This window comes from Arachis ipaensis, chromosome B6, assembly GCF_059453495.1.
Source record: "Arachis ipaensis isolate K30076 ecotype BB chromosome B6, ASM5945349v1, whole genome shotgun sequence".
NCBI classification, from domain to species: domain Eukaryota; kingdom Viridiplantae; phylum Streptophyta; class Magnoliopsida; order Fabales; family Fabaceae; genus Arachis; species Arachis ipaensis.
The window spans coordinates 123,141,673-123,160,280 of record NC_142441.1 but is presented as its reverse complement, the minus strand read 5'-3'; the positions used below and the strand labels follow the sequence as shown (position 1 = coordinate 123,160,280).

The following is an 18,608-nucleotide window of genomic DNA, read 5'->3' as shown; positions in this document are numbered from 1 at the left end:
TCCAACCTCCGTCGGGCAGCCACTTTGCCACCGTTGCCAGCTCTTTGAACTCCATTGCAACCTCTCGATCCCAAACGCAAACAAACGATGTCGTCTACATCAATTTTCAGAAAACCGGCCATGGCTAACCACTCAGAACTGCCGACAAAATAGCCATGCTCTCTATTGCAACCCTCAACCCTTCAACCCCATTCAATCGCTCCCCAGATTACACTGTCTGTTGTATCCTCAATGGTCATTCTCTCTTCCCATCCATATTCTCAGTACCATCCAAATCGAATCCCTATTGCTCTTCCTCCACCTATAGACACCTCTGCGTGCACGCCATCTACGTTGCTCAACTCTTTGACTATGAGTCAAAGCTCGCCAAGGAGTTCACTATCTCTCAATGCCTCAAGATTGCAATTATCGGCTTTAGCAACTTCGGCCAGTTCCTTGCCACTGCATTAGTCCGCCAGGGGCACACCGTCCTCGCCCATTCAATCATTCCTCCTCTGCTCCTCCACATATTCTCAACCTAGCGGGTGCTCTTCATGCTACGTCTCCAGTGCCACTCAGCTCTTCGACTACGTATCAAAGCTCGCCACGGAGTTCACTATCTCCAAGATCCTCAAGATCACAATTGTCGGCTTCGGCAACTTCGCACAGTTCCTTGAAACCATATTAGTCTGCCATGAATACACCGTCCTCGCCCACAACCGCTCCGACCACTCTGCCACAGCTAGAATGCTTGGTGTATCGTTCTTCCAAAACCTCGACGACCTAAGCAAGGAGCATCCCGAAGTGATCCTCCTCTGCTCCTCTATAATCTAAACCGAGCGCGTGCTCATCGCGCTCCCTTTCCAGCGCCTCAAGTGCAGCACTCTCTTCATTCATGTCCTCTCCGTCAAAGAATTCCGCAAGAAGCTCCTTTTTGAGCTCCTACCGAATCAATCACTCTACGGATTACACTATCCGCCGTATCCTCAACCGTCACTCTCTCCTCCCATCCACATTCTCACTACCGTACAAATCGAATCCCTATTGATCTTCCTCCACCTACGAACCACTCCGCGTGTGTGCCATCGACACCGCTCAGCACTTTGACTACGAGCCAAAGCTTGACAAGGAGTTCACTATCTCCCAGTGCCTCAAGATTGCAATTGTCGCCTTTGGCAACTTCAGCCAGTTCCCTGCCGCCACATTAGTCTACCAAGGCCATACCTCCTCGCTCACTCCCAATCCGACCACTCTGTTGCAGCCAAAAAACTTGGTGTATCGTTCTTCCAAAATCGCGATGAATTCTGGGAGGAGCTTTCTGAAGTGATCCTCCTTTCTCCTCCATAATCTTAACAGAGCGCGTGCTCTTCATGCTCCTTCTTTAGCTCCTCAAGTGCAACAGTCTCTTTATTGATGTCCTCTCCGTCAAAGAATTTCCCTAGAAGCTCCTTCTTGAGCTCCTCCCCTCCGATTTTAACGTCCTCTGCACTCATCTGATGTTCGTACCTGAGTCCGCACCTGACGGATATACCAGACTCACCTTCATCTTCGAGAAGGTTAGTATCCTCGACGAGGATCACTGTGTTTCTTACTGTGAGATGTTCTCCAATACATTAGTCAGAGAAGGTCACAGGATGGTGCAGATGAGTCGCGTGGATCACGACCGTTATGCCCCCGGTTTGCATTTCATTACTCATACCGTTGGAAGGATTCCCGAAGGGTTGATGCTGGAGTCGATGCCGATTAATCCGAACTTCCTTTCCCTCCATCGTACAACCACCGTTCAAACTTTGAAGCCACCATTCTGAACTCTGTCGTGTAGCCACTGTTCTGTCGGAGCCAGCTCTCTCAACTCTGTCGCAACCTCCTGAGCCTAAACACAAACCAAACACCGTCGGCCAGATCAATTTTCAGAAAATCGGCCACAGCTAATGTAACAACTGCCCTTCACCCCTTCTAGAAAATTCAATTTGAAATTTGAACACAAGTTAGGAGATAGGCTTAGAATTTTAAATTACGGATAGGAATCTAACAACCGCTCTTCTTTTGAATTTAAAATACCCCAGTCACACCTACCACCAGAATATAAATAGGGGTACACCGATAGGTAGAAGATCACCCCTCCCAAACACTAATCCTCCCCGTTCTCTTTCTACAAAAATATTCTGTGTACAAAAACAAAAGTCAACCTTATAGTCAATAAAGAGGAATTAGAAAAAAATAGGGAATTATATTTTGTTATTTTTATGCTTGGCATGCATTATGCTGTATTTTGTTATTATTACCATCTATGTTGTTCTTATCCTACTATCATGGTTGTGTGTCTTATAGCATTATTCTTCTTTTTCCTTTCCTTTACACACATACATCATGTTTGTCATCAAAATTTCTCCGATACGCAAACCTATCATTGTTTAAAGCTTTTTTTTATCAAGAGTACATGCATATTTTATGTGTTTTGTGATGAATGTTATTCCTATAATTGTTACTACTATCTTACAAGCCTTTTAAACCAAAAGTACATGCCTTTCCATAAACTTGGTTGGATTATTTAATATGCTTTATTCTCGTTATGTGCCTTAAAAATATGATGCTAGACTGTCCAAACCAATGCCAATATGTTATTATTATCTCTTTAATTAAGGAGTACATGACTATCTTGTGCCATTATCACCATTATGGTATCATTACTTTACATGTCCTTTTGTCGTTATATCTTCTTAAATGATTCTCTACTTATGTATGTCTAAATAACATTGTCTGTAAATTGAACTGAGGGAACGATCCTTCGTTAAGGAAAGGTGACCCCCAAAGACAATATATCGATATGACCCCTTGGTAAGGGAGGGTGATTGATCGAGATGATTCTTCGGTAAGAGAAGGTGATCGCCAAAACTAACTTTCGGGATAAGAACATTCAGTAAGAAAAGGGAACTCCCACCTTTTATACCGGTTTGAGCTCAATACCTTCCGTAAAAGAAACAAGTTAAGAAAAGGAAAGTTTGATTGTGTTCTTATTTTCAAAGTGTATCCAGTAAGTTATGATTATGTTGATTATCCATTCCTCTGTTTGGCTTATCTATGTTGATTATGTTATTATTTTCTTTTATATATGTATACCACGCCATATTTTTAAAATCCCATAAGTGGGCTGGGGATAGATATGGAGGTGTCCACATAACACTCCTACTGAGATCTTTTAAGTTTTCACCCCTTCTTTTTCCCATACTATCTCTAGAGGAGCATGGCACAGCAGATAGAGATGACGCAACGCCCCTGAGGGTGACTTCTGAGTATGATCCCTCAAAGCACACGTGGGTAGCTACAATCACTACTACCGTACTCCAAACTATCTGCTTAGGTCAAGATTTCATAAGAGAAGACCCCCAGCTACCTGTTTAACCTTCCTAGATATGAACACTTCAGCACCCAAGAAACGGTCACCCGAGGTGGTCTACCTCAAATCAGATTCTAAGACAGAGGAAGAGGAGTCCAGCAATCCTAGCCAGGAGGAGGACCCAATAGAGGAGGACCTAGAGGAGTAATTGAACTTTTGCAGAAGTCCAAAGGTGGAGTACGTGCCCTATTCTCCCACTTCAGCATTCCGTCAGATCTTAGTTCACCCCACACAACAGAACCAAATCTTCACCTCACAGAAAAGTATTGGAAGGATTGCAGGTACCTCAATTCATGGAAGACTGAAGGGTCCTAACAAAAGATAGAATATGACACAAGGATGGGAGTTTCTTCGATGAAATTAGTTAGGATGCATTGAATTTTTCATCATAGCTATTTTTAGGCATTTCTTTTTTATTAGAAACCGTACCCATGGGAATTTCGTTGTTATTTTATTTGCTCGAACTTGCTTGTGTGTGTTCAATTCTATCTTTTAATTGCTTATTGATTTTATCCAAAACTTCATGCGTATTTCTCTTCTTCCTTGCATAACGATTAGGTTAATTTGCTTCCTAAAAGAGTGACACCCTATTTAAAAGCCTTCAAGGATAGGATTTAAGTTAGGGTGTTACAGCTAACCATTCAGAACTATCGCCGAAATAACCATGCTCTACATTGCAACCCTCAACCCTTCAACCACACTTAATCACTCCCCAGATTAACTATCCGCCATATCCTCAACCGTCACTCTCTCCTTCCATCCACAACCTTACTACCTTCAAAATTGAATCCCTATTTTTCTTCCTCCACCTACAGACCCCTCCGTGTTTGTGCCATCGGTGCCACTCAGCTCTTCGACTACGAGTCAAAGCTCGCCAAGGAGTTCACTATCTCCAGCGCCTCAAGATCGCAATTTTCGGCTTCGGCAACTTCGACAAGTTCCTTGCCTCAATATTAGTCTACCAAGGCCATACTGTCCTTGCCCACTCCTGCTCTGACCATTCCATGCAGCCAAAAATCTTGGCGTATCATTCTTCCAAAACCCCGACGACCTATACGAGGAGCATCCCGAAGTGATCCTCCTCTGCTCCTCTATAATCTCAACCGAGCGCGTGCTCATCACGCTCCCTCTCCAGCGCCTCAAGCGCAGCACTCTCTTCGTTGACGTCCTCTCCGTCAAAGAATTCCCCAAAAAACTTCTGCTTGAGATCTTTCCTTCCTATTTCAACGTCCTCTGCACTCACCCAATGTTTGGACCTAAGTCTGCACCTGACGGATGGACCGGCCTCCCCTTCGTCTTCAAGAAGGTTCGTATCTTCGACGAGGAGCACCGTATTTCTCGCTGTGAGAAGTTCCTCAATGCGTTTGCCAAAGAAGATTGTAGGATGGTGGAGATGAGTTGCTAGGATCAGGACCGTTATGTCGCCAGTTCGAAGTTCAATATTCATGTCGTTGGAAGGATTCTTGAAGGGTTGATACTGAAGTTGACACCAATTAATACTAACTTCCTTCACCTCTATCACACATTCACCGTTTGAACTTCGAAGTCATTGTCTTGAACTCCGTCGCAACCTCCTGCCTCAAACACGTAGCCACTATCCCACCGGCGCTAGCTCCCTGAACTCCGTCGCAACCTCTGGAGTCTAATCACAATCCAAATGACATCGTCCAGATCAATTTTTCAGAAAATCGGTCACGGCTAACCAGTCAGAACCGCCGCCGAAACAACCGTGCTCTGCATTGACACCTTCAACCCTTCAACCCCGTTCAATCACTCCCCAGATTACACTGTCCACTATATCCTCCACCGTGACTCTCTCCTCCCATCCACATTCTCACTACCGTCCAAATTGAATCCCTATTGCTCTTCCTTCACTTACATAAAACTCCGCATGCGCGCCATTGAAGTCATTTAGCTCTTCCACTACGAGTCAAAGCTCGCCAAGGAGTTCACTATCTCCCAGCTCTTCAAGATCACAATTGTCGGCTTCGGCAACTTTGGCCAGTTCTTTACAGCCACATTAGTCTGCCAGGGCCACACTGTCCTCGCCCACTCCCGCTCTGACCACTCCGCCGCAGCCAAAAATCTTGGTGTATCGTTCTTCCAAAACCCTGCTGACCTAAGCAAAGAGCATCTCGAAGTGATCCTCCTCTGCTCCTCCATAATCTAAACTGAGCATGTGCTCATCACGCTCCCTCTCTAGCGCCTTAAGCACAGCACTCTCTTTGTTGACGTCCTCTATGTTAAAGAATTCCCCATTAAGCTCCTCCTTGAGCTCCTCCCCTCTGATTTTGATGTCCTCTGCACTCACCTGATGTTCGAACCTAAGTCTGCACTTGATGGATGGACCGGTCTCCCTTTTGTCTTCGAGAAGGTTTGTATCCTCGTCGAGGAGCACTATGTTTCTCGCTGTGAGAGGTTCCTCAATGCATTTTCCAGAGAAGGTTACAAGATGGTAGAGATGAGTTGCGAGGATCACGACTATTACGCCGCCAATTCACAGTTCATTACTCATACCATTGGCAGAATTCTTGAAGGGTTGATGTTGGAGTCGATGCTGATTATTACAAACTTCCTTCTCCTCCATCGCGCAACCACCATTTGAACTTCGAAGCCACTGTCCAGAACTTCGTTGTGTAGCCACTGTCCCGTGGTTGCAGAATTTCACAAACCACAACGTACCAGCAAGTGCACTGGGTGGTACCAAGTAATAACTCACTGTGAGTGAATGTCAATCCCATAAAGATTAACGGACTAAGCAAACAATGGTTTATTAGCTATTCTAGTTACACAAATTAAAATGAGGGTTTTGATTATCAATTACCATAAAAGACAATAAAATAAGAAAGCAAACAATGAACGGTTGAGAAAACGGTATGAGAATGGAGTTAAGGTTTTGGAGATGCTTAAATGTCCGGATTAATATTCAATGTCAACTATTTTGATCATGCAATGATTATGTTTATGGCAAACCCCAGGTGATTAAATTCCTATTCCTAGGCAATCCAACCTCCTCTAATCTAACTGACTGTCAATTCCTTGATTACTCAATTATATTAGAGGGTTATGTTCAATTTTCGATTTATAAGCCACACAACTCTAAGAACCCAAAAGCATAATGCAATTATATGTCACGTAACACACAAAGTCCAGATAATTAGAAGTTGTGAGAAATTGGTTTTAAGCTATAATTCTAATGATATAACTTTTTCGAGACTCAAATAGAATTCAAGTTGAATTAGAGTTATTTTTCAATAATCACTAATCCCTAGGATGAAAAACGAAACTAATCCTTAAACAATAATCAAGACATTAATTAACGGAAGAAGAACAATTATTTATTAATCTATTCAAGTAAACAGAGCTTCTAACCTTAACAATGGAGGTTTAGTTGCTCATGGTGTAGAAAACCCTAGTTGAGAAAAGTTGTAAAAGTGCGGAATGAAATTTAGGAGAAGAGAAGTTCCCGCAAAGACAGATCTAAATCCTATTTATAGTCCTAATTAGAAATAGATTTAAACTTAAATAAAACCCTAAGAGATCTTTTCTAATATCTATTTGATTTACAAAATCAAATCTTTGAAAGCCACATTGATTTGTTACAACGTGTGGTCCCATTATTGTATATGCATTCGGCGCTAAACGATAGGTATTGAGTGTTTAGTGCCACCCAGACAACAAGCTTTGTATGCAAAGAAAAGTGGTCTTGACACTAAACACCGGTGGCTGGGCGTTTAGCACCAGGTGTCCTGAACTGTGGTATGTATCACGAAGCCTTAGGCGCTAAACACCGAGTCGTGGCGCTTGGCATCACCCATCCAGAGGAGAATTGTCTCACTTAAGCCCTTGTAGTCGTGCATACGCATGGCTCCTCTTTCTGCTCCAATGATGCGTACGCGTGGTCTTGGTTTGCTTCTTCATGCATTTTTCCACCAATTCTTAATCCGAATGCTACCTGAAATCAATCAAAAGTAAAAAAACTCAAAGTAGCATCCAATGGGGCATAATCCACTAGAAAATTCTAATAAATCAACAAAATACCATGTAAATCACATAGAAAAGATACTAATGATGCTCACGCATCATCCTGCCAATGTCAGCTCCCTGAACTCCGTTGCAACCTCCTGTGCCTAAACACAAACCAAACAATGTCGTCCAGATCAATTTTCAGAAAACCGGCCAAGGCTAACCACTCAAAACTGCCGCCGAAACAACCATGATCTCCATTACAACCCTCAACCCTTCAAGCCCATTCAATCACTTTCCAGATTACACTGTCTGCCGTATCCTCAATCATCACTCTCTCCTCCCATCCATATTTTTACTACCATCCAAGTAGAATCTATATTGCTTTTTCTCCACCTACAGACCACTTCGCGTGCGCTCCATTGATGCTGCTCAGATCTTTGACTAAGAGTCAAAGCTCGCCAAAGAGTTCACTATCTCCTAGTGCCTCAAGATCACAATTGTCGGCTTTGGCAACTTCGGCCAATTCTTCGCCGCCACATTAGTCCGCCAAGGCTACACCGTCCTCGCCCACTCCCGCTCCAACCACTCTGCCATAGCCAAAAAGCTTGGCGTATCGTTCTTCCAAAACTCCGACGACCTATGCAAGGAGCATCCCGAAGTGATCCTCTTCTACTCCTCCATAATCTCAATGGATCGTGTGCTCCTCATGCTCTCTCTCAAGCGCCTCAAGTGCAACACTCTCTTTGTTGACATCCGTCCGTCAAAAGAATTCCCCAAGAAGGTCCTCCTTGAGCTCCTCCCCTCCGATTTTTGACGTCCTCTGCACTCACTTGATGTTCGGACCTAAGTCTGCACCTGACGGATGGACCAGCCTCTCATTCGTCTTTGAGAAGGATTGTATCCTTGACAACGAGCACTGTGTTTTTCACTATGAGAAGTTCCTCAATGCGTTTGCTAGAGAAGGTTGCAAGATGGAAGAGATGAGTTGCTAGGATCACGATCGTTACTCTGCCAGTTCATAGTTCTTACTCATACTGTTGGAAGGATTCTTGAAGGGTTTATGCTGAAGTCGATGCCAATTAATACGAAAGGGTACAAGAGTTTGTTGGGGCTGATGGAGAACACTGCTGGGGGATAGCTTTGATTTGTATTATGGTTTGTTCATGTTTAATAAGAATTCTTTGGAGGTGCTACAGAAGCTTGATTCGGCATTTGAGGATCTCAGGAAGCAGCTCATTGCGCGGTTGCATCACGTGGTCAGGAATCAGTTGATGGAGGATGGTGAAAGGTTGCAGTAGTTGGATGGAAGTAATAGCCATGTACTGCTCCGGCAAGCTCATAATGGATCTGCATTACTGCATTCCAGGTATTTGATATTTGGAACTTGAAAAATCTCAGAGATTTTTACTATATTGTGTGAATATTTGTGATTGATATTTTAGAGAGTGTTCGTGTTTGTTGACATTGAGAGCAAGCAACTTAATCATTTTGAATTCGGAAGATGTTCTCGTGATGGGAAAAGGGTTAATACATAACAATGATTAATGAGTAATAATGCCAATAATGCAGATCCAATGATGTTGCTCTGCTAAGTAGTTTCGCTTCAAACAATTCTAGCTCGTCTGATAAGAACACAAAGCTCAAGATTGCAATCGTTGGTTTTGGAAACTTTGGTCAATCCCTTACAAAAACTATATTTAGTCAAGGTCATGAGGTTTTGGCATATTCTAGATCAGACTACTCTGATGTGGCTCGGAAATTAGGGGTTTCATATTTTAGCAACGCAGATGATCTTTGTGAGCAGCATCCAGAAGTAATCTTACTCTGTACTTCCATCCTTTTGACAGTTAAAGTTCTTAAACCATTACCTTTCCAAAGGTTGAAGAGAAGTACATTGTTTGTTGATGTACTATCCGTCAAAGAGTTCTCTAATAACATCTTCCTTCAACACTTGCCTCCTGATTTTGATGTTCTCTACACACATCCCATGTTTGGACCAGAGAGTGGAAAGAATGGCTGGAAAACCTTCCTCTTATTTATGACAAAGTTAGAATTACGGACGAAGAATCAAGAATATTGCGATGTTGTTGGTTTCTCGACATTTTTTCTAGGGAAGGATGTCGGATGGTTGAAATGTCTTGTGCTGAACATGATTGGCACGTAGTTAGATCCCAGTTTGTTACACACATTACAGGAAGATTTTTAGAAAATCTAGGGTTAGAGACAATACCAATCAACACAAACAGTTATGAAACTTTATTGAGTTTGGTGAAAAATACCATGGGGGATAATTTTGATTTGTACTATAGTTTATTCTTGTATAATTTAAATGCCATGAAGCAACTAGAAAGATTTGATTTGGCTTTTGAATCATTTAAGAAGCAGCTTTTTAGCCGATTGCATAGTATCTACTGAAACCAGCTATTTGAAAATAAAGAACAGATCCTTGCTTTGCCAGAGAAGTCTATGTGTCCAGAAAAATCTGAAGATAGTGATGCGTCATCACCTCTTTCAAAAACTGTAGACACCAAATAAATTTATGCCGAAGATTTCTATCTCATTGATAAGCATTGCAGGCCCCAATTATGCTAATAGTAGGTTTAAATAAATTTGTTAATTCTAAAATTTCACATTCAATAATTTTCAGAGTTTAGCTGTTTTGTCCTATTGAAATTAAAAAAAAAAGTGTTGTAATTCTCAATATATTTTAGCTTCCCTATATTTCTTAGTTTTCATGCCATGTGTAACTTGCTGCATTGATAACAGTGGAGATGGATGATCATGTATTTAGGTGCCAATGCAGTTATTGGCATTAAATATAGACTTAAGAGTTCTAAATCTTAAATGAGATAAAGCGCAATCCAGTGGACAAGCATCCCACGTTAACGCAGGGTCTGGGAAAGAGCCACACCCAAAGGATATGATGTACGCAGCCTAACCTAATAATTAAATCAGTGGCTCTTTGTACGGCTTTAACCCGTGATCTTAGGTTCACTCGAAGACAACTCAATCGTTGTTCCAAAGCTTTCCTTCTGAATCTGAAGTGAGATATTCGTTGAAAAAAAATGTAGATACTTTAGATAAAAGTTGGATGTCTGTAGGAATTGAGTGACTTAAAATATAAATATTCACTTGGTATAACGTGAAAATAGGAAATAATCATGAAAACTGCTGTGAAGTGTGATCATGGACAATGCTAAAGGATGGCAAAATAATCCGCATCCACGGATACCCGCTGGGATTACCTACGATGAGGAGGTTAACGTGGACCTGCAAAATTTTTACGGGGACGGAGACCTACTCCCATGAATAAATGGAGACAAGAGCAGGGATTGAGGTACCCGCCCCACAGGGTCCCGTGAAAGCCTCACGAAAAGTAATTTACTTAAATGTTCTTATGTATATAAGTTTTGTAAGTAACTTTAATTCATTTTATTTTAATTTATATGTTAAAAATTTTACGTATATGTTATCAGTTATTATATTAAATTTTTCTTTGATTATGTGTGATTTGATATATTTGATTGAATTATATAAGATTTTATTATGGTTGTGTTAATTATCTTTTAAAAAAATTTAAAACTTAATAATATCTAATTATTCATTCATACCCACGAGTATCCGCCTTTTTCACGGAGAGAAATAAACGAGACCTGTGGCGGGAACTGAGGGCGGGAGAGGGGTCCCACCCATAAAGATCATTGCCATCCATAATGCTGATACAATGATACTAAGTGTCCTTCATATCCTAGTCTATAGTATATAGTCTATAGTCTATTTTAGTTGAACTTATTCTACCAATGATTGTATTATATATATGTTGTGTTCATTTGATCCTATATAATTCTATGTAATTTTTTTGACTTTTTTTGCTTCATAACCTTGATTAAGCACTTGATAACCCCTAAAGGATTTTGCTCCAAGAAAAATTAAACTTGTCATCATCAAGCTATTGATGGAGCTGGTGTATGTATGTATGTATAATTAGTCTGTACTCTAAGAAAATTTGGCAAAGACGTAGTGGCCACACCTTGACTTAAATGAAAGGTAAAAGAGCCAATGTGAGAGGTCATTGTCATCGGACTTTTTTTATGATGTCTCTGAAGATGCCCCATTAAAGTGATTAGCAACAAGTTCTTCAATAGATTATAATCTTGGTGGCATAAACTAAGTATTGATTTTTAATTTATAATACATAAATTAATAATATGATGAGTGATCTCTTCCAACTTGTATATGTTTTTTGTCCTCTTTAAAATGAATCTGAATGGTGATTATGTTTTGGGTTGTATGTGTTTTTTCGAAACTCGAAAATTTGTAATTTAGGCAGTTGCGAATCAGTAATATTATAGTATATGATTCATTAATTTTTTTTTTCTTTTAATTATTTCACTTTATTTAATTTATGATTGTACTACCTCAAAATAATTAATAATTAGATGAACCTTAAAAAATTTATTGTAAAATAAATTAAGAGAAATTTAACAGTCTGCATCAAAATTATAAATTAAATAAACCAAAGAATGACTTACACGTAAGAGAAAACTAATAATATGCTATTTTACTGAAAAATTATGGGTATAAAATGAATTGTGAATTCACAAAGAAATAACCGTACACAATTTTTTTAAGTAATTTGACTTAGTGGTGATATTGCCGAGACGTGTGCTGTTTATATTTGAAACTTTGAATCATTAATGTCGTCTCTCACCAAAACTAAGCAAGCAACCACAAATTATTTTCTTTTCCGCTGCTATTGTCAATCTCAAATATGATTTTATTGTTTGTTTTTCGTATAAAGTAGAGAATTGTTAATTCAATTTCTACATCTAAATTTTGTTATGGTTATGGCATATTATTTTATTATAATTATTTTGATAACTATATTAAATATATATCAAAATTAATCACTAAAATTAGTTATTAGAGTAAAATTTATATTAAAATATAAAATATATATTAAAAATAAATTAAATTATATATATTTATATTCAAATATATAATATAACTGATTAAGTGTGTAAATAGTATTTTTGTTATTCTAAAAATGTGATGTAGGATTCAATATAATATTCATTTGATAAATAAAAATAAAAGTCAAATATATAACTATCTATTATATCATATGATTCATTTTCCAAATGTTTAAAGTGTGTTTTATTTTTTATTTTTATTTTAGTATTTGTTTTTAGATTTTATAAAAAATAATAAAATGAGCATATAATAATCTCTCACGAAATAAATTTATATGCAAATAATATGAAACTTGTGCATATGGGCCAATTTCCTGACAATACATGTAATTATTGGTCAAATTCGTGCTTCTCTTTTAAAGGTTTCTTATCTAAAATATTTTTTTCTCTGTTTCAGTTTTTATAAAATTTTAAATGTAAATAAAACTTTTATGTTAATTTTGTTTTTTATTTATTAAAAAAATATATTAAATTTATTAGAGTTTAATTTTGATGCTGATAGTGTAAAGTGTTTTACACCATCATGTAATCACATTTATTTTTTTAGATAACTATAGAGTAATTATTTTTACTGATGTAGTGTTATATAATTGAAGGCTCATTTTTTTTGTTATGAAAATCACGTTAGTGTTGTACTTGGCTATGGGTTCCTGGGGTGCTAGATCAATGTGTGAGACAGTTTTTGCTCAGTTTCAGTGTGTAAAACTCGGACCATGCGAGTTTTTTGTATGGAAAAGGTGATGATCAAATCGGAGGGTCCGATTTGGAGGCATAGAAAATTTGAATCTTCGACAAAGCATATCAGACCGTCCGTGTTGTATATATATTTAATTTTTTTTTAGAAATTTGTATATGAAATCACATGGTCCGACTTGATTATAATAATTTATTTTTGAATGAGTTGAAAGTAATCATCGGGTCCGATTTAGTTATATATATATATAAAGTGTGTAACTTGTAAAGAAGATTTTAGATCCATGTTCTTCTTCTTCTCCTTTCTTCTACCCGTGTTCTCTCTTCTCTGATATGAAGTAAAAAAATTTGGTACTAAAGTTTCTGTTTTTAATTAGGTGAGTGAGAGAAATGGATGATAGAGTTCTTTTAAAGATGTATTACTTTGGTCAGATTTTGTTACAAATACTTGAAGGAGTGAAATTTATTTGTAAAAATCCATTAGATGTTATTCCCTTCACAATCTCATTTGAAGAGCTTAAAGGTGTGATCTATGAGAAGATAGATTCTGAGATGTCAAGGAAAATATTATGCATTTTATACAGATATCCCGTACTGGTGTTTGGTGGATTCGTCCAATTTGAAACCAAATATGTAACGGATGAAGCAAGTATGCAAGAGATGTTTTCAATGTATATTGAAAGTCACGCTCGAATATCGTTCATCGAGTTGTACATTGAATTCGAACAATCTGAGGTCGACCGGAATATTGTACGAGAAGATTACAATAGTGACAGTGAAGAAGAGTTCAAAAGCAATTATGAAGTTGTTGGTCCAGACAGAGATGAAGATCAAGGTGACAGCACTGTGGCTCCAAATGTGACGGATGTGGCAAATGCACTCGCGAACGAAGTGCCATTTGAGGAGCCATCTTTCATGCGAGTGTTGGATTTGGAAGTCATGCATGTTCCGAAGTTTCCAGAATATATGAGTGCAGGTACGTAATTGCCTATATTTATAAAAAGGATTTGAATTTTGTAATAATTTATGTTGATCGATGGACGTAATAGTTAGGTGACATGTGAAAATATACTCAATTAGTATTTGTTTATTGTATTTATTTAGGTAAGTTTAAGATAATAGTTTTTTTAGTTAGTTATTGGTTTAGTTGGTTTAGTTACTGCTAAATAGTCATTTTCTAATTTTAATTACAAATTAACCCCATATATTTTATTTAATTATAAAAATTATTTTTTCTTTTATAAAATATTATTTTATGAATCAACTATTATGTTTATTAACAATAAAAAACAAAAACAATAACGAATTAGATCTTCCATTGATCGTAATAAAGCTTTTGGTCATTCCAATGGATTAAAAGTTTATATTTGATCCGTGACGTTCGTCCAGGGCCGTGAAATCGTATTTCCTTGAAAACCAATCGATTGGATTACAGTTTATCACAAAATAATCGATTGAAAATTGCAAGGCAGCATGGTTTTCGCATAAATCAATCGATTGGTCATAGTATTTCAATCGATTGGACGATGAATAATATGTAGATTTTTTATAATTCAATCGATTGTTTATATCTTCCAATCGATTGAGTGCTTCAAAACAACCTGAGGTTCACAATTCAATCGATTGGAGTGTGCTACTCAATCGATTGAAGTGTGTACTATGCCTATTTCAATTTTCTTATCGTTTTTATAAATTATTAAATTATTATTCATATATCTTATCTTTAAAATTCTATCTTCAATTTTTAAGGTTTTATTTTGATTTAGATACTCTAATCTTATCTTTTCTTTAATATTAACATTATAAATTGGTGAATAATCCATCACCAATTATTCAATATCCAATTTTTTTCATTTTTTATCCGTCTATTTAATATCCACTATTTGTTCATCATTTGACAATCACTGTTGCAGCAATCAGCAAAGGTCCAATCAATTTTTTCATTGTAGTGTTCAGAAAACAATCTATCGTTTTGTTTACAAAATCGAGGTCAATGAATAGAATCTCTAATTTTACAATTCTTCGTTTTGATACTTTATTCGGGAAATTGATTGTGTAATGAAAAAATATTTTTTATCTTTTATTAATTCACAGACATTGAGAAATACTAAAAAGTAAATAGATGTTATTATTTTTTATTATTAATTAGCTAGCAATCAGGGACGGACCTAGAGGGGGCGAGTAGTGGACTAGACCCCCCAAAAGTTTAAGAAACTATACTTATATATAAGATTTGTGTTTAAAAAATAAAAAAATATTAAGTAATTTAATAGTTTTATATGGATTATTTTTCACTATGTAATAGATCTATGTCTTAATTGTTTAATTCACTAATATTTTTTACCTAACTAATTTAATATCATACCCACAAGTCTTTGTACCTTTCAAACTAGTTTTTATATAATAAGTTCTATATTTATTTTTAAAAAAAATCATTTGTTTTTTATATTAATTAGAACTTACTTAATTATGTTTTGGTAATCACATTATGTACTTTAGATATTATTTTCTTGTAAAAAATATTAATTCTTCTTCTAAATTTACGTTGGTAAAAGAAAAATTTTATAAAGATATCGTATATCTTGTATTCTATAAGGGTACTGTGTCTTTCAAATAATTAATAATTTATAATTTATTTTCAAATTTTTTAAAATTTTTGAATGAAGGAATTTTAATAAATAAGATATCGGATAATTTTTAGCTAAACTCGTTATAAATTATTGGTATTTTATAACTTTATAATGTACTATTTATATTGTTATATTTTCTTTATGTAATTATGATATTAAAAATAAAATTGTGGAAAAAATTATAATTATATGTATCTTAATAAATCTGTTAAAAAACTAACTCCAATAACTATATGTTAATTATTTTTATAGATTAAAAAAATTATTTAAAAATTGGCACCTCCATATTAAAATCTTTGGATCCGTCCCTGCTAGAAATATTAGAATATATCTATTTTTTGTTCTGTTATAAGACGGAGTGTACTAAATTTTTTTTTCATTGGACATTTTTAAGATGTCAGGTATATTTACGGACACTGAGATGAATGAGCAATACCAGGAGGAGGATGACATTAACCAACAAGAAGAGCAAGTTTGTGACCAAGATACGATGGATGAACAGAATGAATTCGAACAAGATTTCAGAGATGAAGTTACTGAGGGAGCGTATTTTTCTGATTCTGATCAGTCAGAAGATATCCTTGAAGCTGCTTATGCGGTTGACTCCGTGCAAGACATTACAACTTTGAACTTTAGTGAAAATTTTGTGGAGGAAATTGGCAAATATCACTTTTCTACTTTGCAGCTTGCATTTTATTTTTATCTGAAGTACTCAAAGTCGAAGGGCTTTAGTGCAAGGAAGAGCAAGACCTTCAAGAATAGTATTGGCGAGATTTATAAACAAAAGTTTGTATGTCATAGGCAAGAATTCAGGGAGGAGAAATATTACACGATGGAAAAAAGGAAGAAGGAGCCTCGATTGGAAACAAGAACTGGATGTGAAGCCCGAATGGATGTTAAATTTGTACCAGAAACTGGAAGGTGGCATATCTTTTATTTCTCTGACGAACACAACCATGATCTATTGGATACACAATTCAGTGCTATGTTGCCTGCCCACAGGAAAATATCATAGGCAGATATTATGCAAATGATGAACATGCTAAAGTCCAGGATTAGCTCTTCACAGATATTTGGTCTTCAAGCTAGTCAAGCAGGCGGGTATGAATTTGTTGGCTATGGTCCCAGAGATATGTACAATGAGATTGCTCGGCAAAGGCGTCAAATTCCTGGTGATGCAGCACGAGTGTTGAAGAAGTTGGAGGATATGCGGTTGAAGGATCCACAATTATATTTCAAGGCATGTCATGATTCAAGAGGTTTGTTACATAACTTGTTTTGGTCTGATGGGATTAGCCAACTAGACTACCAACTCTTCGGGGATGTTATTGCTTTTGATGATACGTACAAGAAGAACAAGTAAAGTTGTCCATTAGTCATATTCAGCGGGGTTAACACCACAACCAAACAATTGTTTTTGCTGCTGCGTTAATTGTGGACAAAACTACTGATACATATATTTGGCTCCTGCATCAGCTCATGTTTGCAATGAAGGGCAAGACCCCGACCTCAATAATAACTGATGGGGCCATGGCGATTAGGAATGCAGTAAGAGATGTATTTCCCGAAGTCAGACATAGATTATGCGCTTGGCACCTTATTCGAAATGCAACTAGCAATGTCGGAAATTCATCGTTTACATCTAAATTCAGAAAAATCATGTTGGGAGACTATGAGATTCCCGTGTTTAAGCGTAAGTGGGTTAAGCTTATTGAAGAATTTGGCCTTGAGGATAAGTCGTGGGTGATCAACATGTATGAAGAGAACCATATGTGGGCTACTGCATATATAAGGGGAAAATTCTTTGTTGGCTTTAGAACTACCTCAAGATGTGAAGGTTTACACTCAGTTGTGGCAAGGTATGTGGGGTCGCGGTATGATTTGACAAGTTTTGTAGAGCATTTTCAAAGGTATGTTGCACACTTGCGCTTTAAAGAATTTAATGCTGATTATGAGTCTACACATGGGGTGCCCGTCATGCAGACTTGTATAGAGCTGCTAGAGAGATATGTTGCTGAGTTATACACTCATGAGATATTTCTTCTGTTTTGGCCATTTCTCTCTAGAGCTGGATCAATGCAGGTGCTAAACATAGAGAATAACTATGATTGCATAAAGTACATTGTGTGTAAGCATGGGAGGCCCGATTTTATGTGGACCATTGATTTTCGTCAAGAAGAAATGATCTTCATGTGTACCTGTTTAAGAATGGAGTCATTTGAAATTCCCTACAAACATATTGTGAAAGTTCTGGTTGATAGAGACATTTGCGAGATTCCCCGGTCATTGGTATTGGATAGATGGACAAAAAAGGTTAAATTAGCACTCAATGATCCAAGTGGGTTCACCAGGGATGCTGTTGTTATTATTCATCAAAGTGCCTTGATGGAATTTTCGAAGCAATTGGCTGCTGTTGCTGCTAAAGTACCAGAGAGATATGAAGATACACGTGACATAATTATGGGATTGTACTCATCTTACAAGGCTGCAGACGAAGGCACTAATCAACCTCAGTCAGGTGTAGCTAAAAGTAGCAATCCGTATATGCATCAAAGCGGTGTAGGCTCAGGACAACCATCTAGGAAGAAGCGGCAACGTTGTAGTGTTTGTCAAATGGAAGGACATAAGAAGACAACATGTCCTTGGCAAAAGGACATTGACAACAACATTATAGAAGATGAAGCTAATGGTTCGGATGATAACGACATGTATACCGAACCGACGGCTGATTTAGATACTGATGATTAGCAACCTCCATAATCTAAATATTTTTGCGTAAAGAATCAGTTTCATATTTGTATTTACTTTTTTTTTTCACTATATTAATGATATTTTATATATTCTTCCAATAGTCGTACTTATGCTTTTTAGATGACATAATTGTCAAATAAATATCGGTTAGCGAAAAATAGGGTATAAAAACCGGTCAAACCGGTAGTTAACTGATAAATCGGTAAAAAATCGAAC

General features: G+C 37.2%; 3 pseudogenes; all 3 read left to right on the top strand.

The window, feature by feature from the left end:
* The first annotated feature begins 155 nt into the window (after positions 1–155).
* On the top strand, positions 156–1,787 carry LOC107647233 (arogenate dehydrogenase 2, chloroplastic-like; annotated as a pseudogene).
* Positions 1,788–4,040: 2,253 nt separating this feature from the next.
* On the top strand, positions 4,041–5,981 carry LOC107647232 (arogenate dehydrogenase 1, chloroplastic-like; annotated as a pseudogene).
* A 1,611-nt stretch (positions 5,982–7,592) lies between these two features.
* LOC107647231 (arogenate dehydrogenase 1, chloroplastic pseudogene) lies at positions 7,593–9,880 on the top strand (annotated as a pseudogene).
* The last annotated feature ends 8,728 nt before the right edge of the window (positions 9,881–18,608 follow it).